Raw genomic sequence first — 12,446 nt, forward strand, 5'->3', positions numbered from 1 at the left:
GAAATTAATATTGATCATTTATATTCATAACTGAAGCCTGAATGAATTTAAACATTGATTCCATTTGTCATATTGTTAAGGATTTATAATTTGATGTGTTTAAAAATAATTTATTTACATTTTGAATGCTAAATGAATAAAATGTTAACTTTTTATAGCAATCAGAATAAACTGCCAGCCATTACAGTTGAAGTAGTTTGACACAATCAGCTAGTAAAAAAATTGAAATTTGAAATATTTGAAATTTCAGTTCTACAAAAAAAAAGGAAGAAAATAAACAATTTGATATCTTTAACTTAAATTAGTTTTCCAAAAAATAATAGCAAAAATTTTGTTTGTTTTGAATATTTTTTTATTTTTTTTCTAAGATATCAATAGTTTATTTACATTTATAATTTTGGTTGTTTATATTTTGATGATTTTATTTAATGATGACAAAAGTATTACTGTAATTTGAGTGAACAGTAACAAAACTTTAAGAAAATTTTCAGACAAATTAACTGACAAATCAGAAATTTTTCAATGCTATTTCTTTGGAAATTATTCTTCAAAATACAAACATTATTTCGTTTGAGTAATACTAATAATACTCTATGTGAGGCTGGCAAGACTATTCTAGATACCAGTCTCATTTACAAATTATAGTGACACAACTCACAGAATAAAACAGCCTTGTCACAGGACAGAGATCCCATAGGTATGCTGTTCCAACTCATTCTTTCCACTAGGAGGAGGCGTGTTTGGACTATATGTCATGTTTTTATCCGTTTTACCCATTGCAATGAATACCTAAAAAAATTATTGTTAATTCTCCGAAATAAAAGTAATAATTTTAATTTATAATGAAAGTACATTTCGTGTTCAAAGCTTCTTGTCCTATTCAATTGTTGTACTTAAATCTCTCAACTGGACAAATGTAGGACTTATCATACAGGATATGTATTTAAAAGCATGGCAAAATTAATCACTAAATTGTTGTTTTAGTATACACTTTGGGTCTAAATCCCTCTTCAGTTGTTGACAATTATTAAAAAACTGGTCCCGAGTAAAGTCACATAGGAAAATATATTTTTAGTTCAATATTAATTAACAGATAAAAGACATTTAGTACTGGGCATATGATGTATATGATATGAAATAAATAAAATAACCAAAACGAATTTACCTGGAATGGAGACTACTGCAGAGAAAAAATGTACTTTTTTTTCCTGCAGTAATATTGAAATTGGCATTTTGATCCAAACCATTACTAAGGTAATACATTTAGAGTAAAACGTTTTATCAATAAAATGCAATATTGCAAAGCCGTTTTTATGCTAGACTAATTTTCCCTATTTTTCTACAGCTTATAAATCTTAATCTGTAAACGATGATGGCGCTTATTTTTCTGCTGTAACTGCTGGACTTGAGACTTTTAAATAAACAATCAGAAGTCCAACGTCATAACAGCAGCATTTTGGGCTTGTAAGTCTGCCTTTAACTGTTTAACATCAGCATTTTTGGTTTTTAACTGATTATCAGCATCTTAGATTGCTTAGCTGATCTTGTAAATCTATTTTTTTCATTTTCAGCTTCTAATTTTTGTTTTTCCTTGTTAGCTGTATCCAATTGAGTTTATAATACTTCCTTTGCCTGCCACAAGTGCTGAACTTCTGTGCTTTTAACTTACTGATCAATTTTGTAGGACCCAACCTCTTTTCGAAAGTTTGTATGACATGGATCTTTTTCATGCCAAAGCAAGGAAATCGTATGGTACTGTACCTTTCATTGAAAAAATGACATGTCTTAGAACTTATAACTAGGGTTTCTGAAATGGGATTCGGGTTGTTTTTTTTTAACCCGGGAAATCCTGCAAATTTCTTAAAATTCACTTTTTTCTTATTTTGTGTTAAGGTTGAGGAAATTTTGCAAATAGAAAGTATAATTAACTCATAAACTGTTAGAAGATTTGTATTTATTAATTTTAAACCTACTTAGTTTTTAAATCTTTGCTCGTTATGGCATGACACAAATGGTCAATAGCTTATTTGTGACAGGACTGTAAAAATTATTTACTTGTCCTGCCTGTAATATTTGGAGTAATTGTGCTTATGCTGTCTTAATTTTTAATGCCCAATAGCTTCAATAACTGCGTAACGCCAGGTTGTGCAAATCAGGCAAGGATACAAACGAGTATGAAGTTTTTCTTTATAAACCTGATTATTAAAGACAAACGAACTGCCGAATTATTTAGCTATAAGTTTGATGTTTCTATTAAAGCAGTAGAGGTAGACAAATCAAGAATACTAGAGAGCAAAAGAAGTACTACAATCTCGAAAACGAACTAGAAATATTCCAGACTACGGGTGAAAAAACACACATCTGTCTTCTCTTAAATGCATTAATAACAATTCCACCCACATCGATTGAATCGAAAAGGGCATTCTCGGTAGCAAGACTTTTCATTACTAAAATAAAAATCAGATTGAGTGATCGGAATATTCACCATCTTTGCTTTTTAAAATCTTAATACAAAATATTATTGTAAATTTTTATGTTTTACTTAAATATTGAAAGATCAAGCTTCTAAAGTTAGAAAGTAATTAAGTCCAGTTTATTCTTTAAATTTTCAACTCAATTCAAAGGCATTTTTGTTGTTGTTGTATGCAGTTTCCAGCAAACTTTAATAAATTTTTTACGTAATTCAAAGATAATTTTTAATATATATATCTTACACAGCATTATTAATATTGATTTTGGAGGTTGCAGAACGTATTAAATTACTTCAAATGATATAATTATTTTTCATTTTTTAATTTCAAGATATTTTTTATATCTTAAAAATAATTAATTCTATCCCGGGAAACAGTTTATTTTTATCCCAAAAGACCGGGAAATGAGAAACCCTACTTATAACCGAGGGTGGTGTGAACAGTGTGACTGCGCGAGACCCCGCGAACCTGCATGATCCAACTCTTGCGAAATTTAGCGAATAATGAAATTATCAATTTTTAATTTATTTAACGGATGGTATGTTTATTATTAAAATATTATTTTGTTGTTCGAAACTGTTTTATTATTATTATTTAACCGGCATTGTATACAGCCACCGGTGTTAACCGGTGGCTGTATACAATGCCGGACCAAAGTCAAGGCATAGTAACCAAAACGAAAATTAAAGAAGTGTATCAGTGTGTGTCTGTATTCAGGAATTTCCTCACAATATGACATGCATTCAATATAGTGGCCTTCTGTAGTGTGATGTACGTGTTTCTATTCAATTGTAATGTGCCCAGGCTTTTGTGTAGTGTGTGTGGTATGACACCTGTAAAGGAGAGAACAACAGGTACAATAAGCACCCTATCCATCCTCCACAGATGCTTTATTTCCTGGGCAAGTTCTGTGTACTTGCTGACTTTTTCAGTGAATGTTTTTTGTACATTGAGTGTTTGGAATGGATATGTCTATAATGTATGTGATTTTATTGTGTTTGTCAATGAGTGTGATGTCTGGTCTGTTGTGGTAAATTGTTTTATTTGTGATTACGGCTGTCAGTACATTTTGTGCGTGTTGTTTTCCAATACTGTGTGGAATGTATTTGTAGTAGGGTTCGTGGATGTCTATTAATTTGTGTTTGTTTGCTAGGTCTTGGTGTATTATATTTGCTACTTGATTATGTCTGTTTAAAGAGCTTGCAACCGGAAGTGATGTGTTGTATAGTTTCTGGCATGATAAGACATTTTCTGCATGTGTCATTTGCGAGTGTTGTATCTTTGAGTATGTGTTTTCTATAGTTTTTAATATTTATGACCTGATCCTATATGGCAATCATGAATCCTTTTGTCTCCCCAAAGAGGCATCCCCGAGGTAACCAGTTGTTTGACGCAGTTTTGTCAACAAAATCCTGGACAGGTCATAAGGATGCCTGCCATGGAATGCCTTTTGAGCCTACAATTGCTTAACAGAGTCTATGCTTTTTATATGTTGTGAGTGTATATTTAATGGTGTGTTATTTGAGTCTGCTAGAGTTACTGCTTTATGTAATTGTGATGTTTCTTGCTTTTTGTAGAAAAAAACTCGCAGTGACTTTATTTATTTGTAGTGAAGGTTAATTATGTCAATCAGGCCATGTCCGCCATCTTTACGTGGAATGGTTAATCTTTCTATGGCGGATTTAGGATAATGATGTTTATGCATAGTAAGTGTTCTTGTTTTTGTTTGGAGTTGCTCAAGATCCGTGTGAGTCCAATGTATAACTCCAAAAGAATATGTGAGTACTGGGATGACATACGTTTTTATTAACTGTGTGTTTTGCATTTAACTGTGTTCTGAGAATAGCATTTAACCTACTTTGATATTCTTTAATTAATCTTTGCTTTATTTGTTTATGTTCTGTTAGTTTGGCCTGTTGGAATCCTAAATACTTGTAGAACTCGCCCTCTTCCATGGATTCAATAACATCCCCATTTCCAAGTGCAAAATCTTCTTTCTTCAGGATTCCTTTTTCTATGTGAAGTGTTTTGCATTTATCTAGGCCAAACTTCATTTGTATGTCTTTGGTGTATGAATGTGTGAAAAAATAAATTGCTTACTTTTTGTGGTCCTACTCTCCAGAACTATTCCATCTGGTCTCAAATTACTACAGAAGAAATTTGAACTTGATATATTAATATTTAGAAGTAGCTCAATGACCACAAAGTTTATAAAAAGAGCAATTTATGACAAATGAAAACATACAAGACCTGTTTTGGTAAACCAGACTTGTTTCACTCTTGGACAATTACAGACAAATTAAACAGTCGTGTAGACTCCACAATATTCAAAAACTTGATGGATTACAAACCAAAATGCAACGAAAAAATTTTTAAACATCACAATTCACAAAATTTGAAATTTTCAGTACTATGTTCAACGAAACTTTATCACTTTATTTTGGTAGCGGCAGAGAATGTCTCTTTCTTGTTGTCTAGATAATCTGTCTCCAACTGCTTCCTCACTAGTTACTCCGTCTCCTTCACAGCTTGCATCTTCTTCAGTATCTGTGCTGCTGCTTGAGGATAGTTCTGCTATTTCTTTGCCACTTTTCTTCAAATCTTCCATTCTACGTTTTCTGTTAAGCATCTGTTCCTGTCTTTGTGCTGATCGTTTCTCCTTCGCAGCTAACTTTGCATACACACCTACCATTGACTCTTTACATCCTTTCTCACGCTGAGCTAACAAGAACTTGTGATCCTCTGAAATTTTTATCATTTCGACTGCTCTAAGATGAGAAATGTCAAAAAGTTCATCTAGTTTACTAACAAATTCAGCCTCATTTGTTTGCTTTGTTACAGATTGTCGCCCCTTGTTTTTCTTTAGTAAACACCATTATTCAAATGTTCGTTCTAGTTCAGTTATGCAGTTTCTTGGATCCATCATTGGAATCCTTGCCATTTCATAAAATATTGCCAGCTTTTCGATTCTAACAGCTGATGACTGTCTGATAGTTGGTTTCAGTTGAAGATGGTAATGTAAAAACAAACCAAGAGCCTGACGTAAGGATGGCAACTTGTTGCCAGTTAATTCAGTTACTGTTGAACCAAGGAGATACTGTACACTTCAGTTTTAAATCTAGTTGCTGCTGCCGCCATATTTATTATTTAATAACTGAAATGAACAAAAATGTATTGTGATTTGCTTGAGCAGTTTCTGGATTATATAGCCTATGCATCTGATGATATCAGCAGTCTTTCAGCGACGTGCCGAATTTGTCCATACAAGCCAAATAGCCAATAGGTGCTGATGTAAGCAGTATGAGTCACTGAGTCAGCCTAAACCAGAAACAGGGAAAAACATTTGCAGCATGACTTGATGTCAGCAAAATAAAGATTACGAGTGATGACTGAAATTAATTCTGTGGGAATGTCATGTAACTAATGTGTGATTAATTTAATTGTTTGTTTATTGAAATGACCAACTACAGTTTTACAAACTGCTGTACTAAAATGGATACATTGTGGCTGAAGCTTGTGATTGCCATACGCTCATCCATACTATTTGGAACCTATAAAACCTTCAGTGACATTGAGCTACCAGTAAATATTCACCAATGGAGTAGACTTTTGTCACGAATGTTTTCTATATATATATTGGAACAGAAATAGAGGATAGGAGGTTCACATTTACAAATTGTAAAAATAAGCTCCACCCTACTCCTAACATTTTTGTCCCTAATCCTAGTGCATAATTCACATTAGAGAGGTTGCGGCGCAAATACAAACGTTACTCGTACACGGCAAGCAGAAGTACACGGTTTACGTTTTAACTCCAAGAAAAAATCGTTGCAGCGCACGTTCACAACATCACGTGACTCAATGAACGTCGCGCATTGACTCTCGGGAAATTTGTTGAAAAAATGGCAGATACATTTAACGTTGAGGGTTACCAGCAAAGGTAAATAAACAAATTAAACTATTTAAAAGTATTTATAGGATGTTTTAATAACACTAAATAATTATTTTCAATTAGCGTTGTTTCTCCTACCGTACGATCAGATGATAGGACTACCTCATACTTTTGTCGAGGCTTATGTAAATTCGAAAGCAGCTCGGAAAATAATTTTTAGAAAATTTACGAACGTATTACGCTGTTGATTGTAGGTTTATTCTTCCACGGCGTCTTCTATCTTAAGATAAGCTATTATGAAGACAAATATATATAAATTCGGTTAGATTTACCTATGTATACAAAATGGCGGCTCGTGTCTAATTCCAGCAAACAGAAGAAGGAAAACAGTGGGGACGCGCGTTCTAACATAACCTATTCTAATAAATTACCATAATTATTACTAACCAAATTATTAGGTTAGGTTAGAACGCGCGTCCCCACTGTTTCCCTTCTTCTGTTTGCTGGAATTAGACACGAGCCGCCATTTTGTATACCATAGGTAAATTTAACCGTAAATTCTATAGGCACTTCACATCACTTGCTAAAAAGTTGAATAATTAAATAGACGATTTTAATTGTTTGTTTATTGAAATGACCAACTACAGTTTTACAAACTGCTGTTTTACAAACTCCAGAAATTGTTTCTTTACAATATTATTCGTAAATGCTTAAATAATGATTATTTTAATGAAATAGGTCATAATTTTAACCCCAAACACAAAAAAATTGAAGTTTAAACCGATCTTCTATTCGCCACGCTAGACGCAGCGAACGCCATTATCGACCGTCTAGAATTGCCAGATGGCGGCGCTCGACGGTCTGCCGTTCATGTTTTGGGCTGAATACGACGGCCGCAACCTTCCTATTGTAGTAAAAGAGGTTGAGATTTCCGCCGCTTTACAATACAATTAAACGTGTCGTATCTCGAGAGGGGTCGGACTTAATGCAAATTTTTATAAAACTCACCTTACTCTCAAAATTAAGCTTTTTGCCATTTTATAATAATTAAAAATATAAAAATTTTATAACAAAATCTCATAACAGATGGCGCCACACACAATTTAGTTATGAGATTTTATTAAAAAGTTTTATACTACTAATCATAACAGTAGGGAAAGTTACGCAACTCGTTGCTAGATTTTTATTTTTTTATTACCAACTCCTAGGCACTGTTTTAATTGAAAATTACTGGTCTCAAGCTTTTACATCTTTAGATACAGTACTTTCTCATGAAAATATATTCTTCGTTGTTGCTTTAGAACATTTTACAATAAGTACTGTATATATAGTTTTACTTATTAAATTATTTTAAAATTGAAAGAAGAAGAAACTTTTTAGTTTATTCTTGAGAAGAGACTACGAAACTTCTTAAATCATTCATGTTCTTATCTTATTGTTTGTGGTGTCATAATGAAAAAGGTTATCCGCTTGAAGAGAAGACTTGTGTTTCTTTTCTTTCTATACCAATGTTACTAGACATAATTTCTTCTAGATAATGAAAATATTTCTTAATGACATTCTTCATTCTTTTCTTTATCGTACCTGAAATAAAAGTAGAAATTTCAATTTTGTATTTTCAATTGAACATCAAAAATGACAATTTTTTCATATAATAAAATATATATTTATAAATAAACAACTGGGACATTCTTTTGTTTCGAGCAATTCAAATTATGAGACTTAATACTAAAAAATAATTTATGTTCGTTACAGAAATATTCAAAGAAAAAAACTGAAAAAATATAAAAAGCGATATACTGTATTTACCTTTAGTTCAATTTTATTCTGGAGTTACTTCAACACATCTCTTAGTAAATGTCAATACTTCACGAGTTTGAAGAAATCAATAAAGTAATAGCGAGGTTGAGGCCGAAGTTTTCAACGCGAAAACGTGTACGTCGGACGTTCGGCGCCTCTTTCCTGTAAGCCTATGAGTTTGGCAATGGCGTTTGGAAAATCAGTGGACCAAAGGCCATTGCCAAACTTCTAGGCTTACAGGAAAGTGGCGCCGAACGTCCGACGTACACGTTTTCGCGTTGAAAACTTCGGCCTCAACCTCGCTAATATCCGAAATTACTTCATAAATTATTTTTCTGCTGTAATAGCTCCCATGGCCATCGATAGCTTGTATAGAGAGGGCTTCTTTTGCCTTCAGTTTTTTTTTTAACGAAATAAAATAACATTAATTTTGTAGGGGTAGGAATTACCAAGGGCTCCAAAGGTTTCTCTGGATCCGAGGTAAGATCCCTAGCTCTCCCTCTCGATGGCCCTAATAACATTTATTATATAAATAGTACAGTATATATTAATTGCATAAATATATATTCAATCAAACCTCCAACGACGACCGCCTCTAAACACAAAATGCATGTACAATAACATCCAAACAGCCACCAATTTTTATATTCTTTCCTGCAACCGTTGTTTAGAGGTTTGACTGAATTTTAAACCGCAATCAACTTAATTACAAATTTTTATCAGCTGTTTTTATCGACATTTCATTCTTTCAAATTGTCCCCAACGAAGATTTTGTCAACGTTTCCACAGCTAATTATCTTTGTTTTCTTGTCCTTACATTCATCTCATTTCACATAGAACAAGTATTTTAAATTTGCATAATTTGCTATTCATTGTCCAACTATTCTACAGTTTAATGTAATTCCGTTTCTCTCCATTGAGATTTGATGTTTAACGACTTAAAATTAAACCTATCTGAACTTCTGCTAGAGCATATTTGCTTATATTGAATATATTCTTCGATCTTGAGAGCGTTTCTTTATCCTTGTAAAAAATATAGCTTGGTGAATTTTGCATTAATTAGTTTATAGAAATATTAATTATGCATTTGAAATTATTACGTTAAATCAACATTTAACTGGGGTTTTAATGATCTTATATTCTAAATCGTTAAATAAATTTTTAATAACAAATATTTCCTCAGAATGTTTTGTTTTCGAATTAAGAACAGAACTTTATTAAATACTGATCTAATAACAAATCGTCACTACTGAAAAATAATGAAAATTTAGATATAATTAAATAAAACATTAATTATATAATTTAGATATTAAGAGATGGCGCTACATGAATATGAAGAGACAAAGAGAAAGTTCGAATAATTATAAATAACCAATGTATATTTTACTTATCCCTATACTCTTGTGTACAAATAATGACCTACAACAATAGCGACAAATTATAGTTTCTAATATAGGCTACTGTATGTTTGCTTTAATCGCCATTTTTCTTTTAATTCAGATATTAGCAAAAATAATTCATCTCCCTTTTATAACTGATCTGCACAATTAAATTAAAATGTTAAAACTAATTAAAATATAACCATATTAAAATGTTTACCCTATAACTCGTATGTGATTCATCTTTAACTTACAGTTCATACAATGAATATTGACTATTTTTTTTAATGTAATCATGAAACAGTCCAAATGCAGGACATTTTTCAAACAGTTTAAAAATCAGGATAGCATATTAAAAAACAGGACTGTCTCGCCTAATTCGGAACGTCTGTTCACTTTAGTGTACACGTCTACTGCCTTGCGTAATGATACGAGAGTCGAAAACTATACAGATCAAATGGAACGTCTCCAAGAACTGTTCGTTCGGTAGCTCTGAAGTAAGCAAAACGCCGATTTTACGAACGCATGCAAGCGCCGGTCGTTATCGTAACGTAGATTTGATACGATAAGCTACCAGTTTGACAACGTTGATTATAGAAACATAGCAAGATTATAATCTGAGACAAGGACGTATCCAGGAAATGCTTATGGTACTGCAGCATCCCATTAATACCAAAGCAATCAGTTTTGTTACTTTAAAATAAAAATAAATAACGCATATCGTATGATTAGGAAAGAGTAACTGAAGTAATTCTAAAGTGATTGAGTAACATTCTCCGAAAAACGACAGGGACACATGGTTATAATTAAAAAGAACAGGTATAGTTATATTGGGCCTTTTTGCCATTTATTTTTGAGCAAATGAATTATGTAAACTAATTTTTTATTAATAAAAAAGCATTCGTAAATATTTTATTTTTGTTAATAAAAATAACGTCAATGTATAAGGGGTAGGAATCACTAGGGCCCCTAAATTTTCTAAGGACCAAGAGAAAAATTTCCACGATCTTCGACGGCCCTGCTAGTTAGCATTCACTTCTCTTGGTTTTTGAGAAGCTACCGTATTTTACAGCATATTTGAAAGTAAAATTGGACAAGACAGCTTTTGTCCAATTTTACTTTTCCAGCTATTATATAAAACAAAGGGAAAGTATGACGATAGGTCAAAAAGTGACTCTGCCCGAGATTTTTACATTAGCGAGGTTGAAGCCGAAGTTTTAAACGCGAAAACGTATACGTCGGACGTTCAGCGCCGCTTTCCTGTAAGCCTAGAAGGTTGACAATGGCGTTTGGAATGTCAAGCATGATTTCACTGACTTTCCAAATGCCATTGTCAAACTTCTAGGCTTACAGGAAAGCGGCGCCGAACGTCCAACGTACACGTTTTCGCGTTTAAAACTTCGGCCTCAACCTCGCTATTGTTTTAGTCAAGGGTCCTTGAAACGTCGAGAAAAATTTGAGGTTTTTATATATATATATATATACACTGTATATGGATGTTAGTGTGTGGAGACACGATTTTTTCACCCACTTTGAAGCTTAACCACTAGCTTTGGGAGTACAGTACTTGTATACAAGTAATCCACATTCAATAACTTCTGTGCCTTTTGTCGAAAATTTCTGAAATTTTATAGGAGAAATGTTTCTAGAAATTTTCAGGAAAATCGAAACATTGGTTCCGGAGATATTAAGGGGGATGGGATCATATCGCAAGATGTTTCCAAGTTATGAAGTTTTTTACTCGTACACATTTTTAGTTTACCGAAAATTAATAAATGTATTTGTTTCGATAATTTCTTCAAAAATCACATCCACTTTCAAATATTTTTCGATATTTTTTAGATTTCAACTTTCAATAGAATAAACCAATTGTGTTCTAACTTTTTCAATATGTATATATTAATAAAATAGTTTTAAGAAATTGATATTTCCCCCCCAACTCTAAGTCCGATGAAAAAATTCTTCGAGATAAATATTTTTTGTTACTAATCGTAATTTTCATCGAAATAAGACCGAAGGATATTTATACATTGAAGAGGTCGGGGAGTAAAATAGTTAAATGAACCCCATTTTAAAAGTAATCATTCGTATCAGTAGTTTTAAGTAAATCTGAAGACTTAAAGGCAATAGTAGCAATTATTAGAAATGAAAACAAATCAAGAACGCCGGAAAAGTCTAGTAAGAACGTTGCCAGCTTTTTTCGTAAATATTCTGTGTTGAAATGGAAGTACGTTTTATATGCCGAAAATACAGTAAGTATTGACTCGAGTGTGATTTGATTTGACGTGAACAATATCATTTTAATTCTATTACATTTTAATCGATATTATTATTATTATTATTATAATTAAATTGGTAATCGGTCACAAAATGACCCTCTAATATTTTTACATTTTTGGACTCAGGGAACCTTAAAACGTCGAGAAATGTAAAACATTAGGGAATATTTTTCTGTATGTATGGATGCTAGTGTATGTGGGGGGCACTTTTGTTCATCCTTTTTGAAGCTTTTTGAAGTTCCTGTACTCTTTTGTCAAAAATTTCTAAAATTTTTCAAGGAGGTTTGTATATTAGGGGATTGATGCTATTAAATTTTTGTTGATAAAGGTTTGAGGATGGGGCGATAGAGGGGGCGTGTGTCATATCTCGAGTAGGAAGTTAAATGAGGATTTTATTCGTTATTAGCATTTACAATTTTTTAAAAATGAACTCATCCCTACCTTCAAAATTAAGCTTTTTGCCATTCTAAAATAATTAAAAATATAAAAAAGTTTTTTTTTATAAAATATAACATATAAAGCCACGCGTAGTTATAAATGTTGCCGGAAAAGTTAAGCAACCCGTTGCTGGAATTTTTTGCATTGTTCAACAAAAAACTAATCTCTATACAATTCCATACTTAAT

Source organism: Centruroides vittatus, unplaced genomic scaffold (assembly GCF_030686945.1).
Source record: "Centruroides vittatus isolate TY-2023 unplaced genomic scaffold, ASM3068694v2 scaffold_899, whole genome shotgun sequence".
NCBI classification, from domain to species: domain Eukaryota; kingdom Metazoa; phylum Arthropoda; class Arachnida; order Scorpiones; family Buthidae; genus Centruroides; species Centruroides vittatus.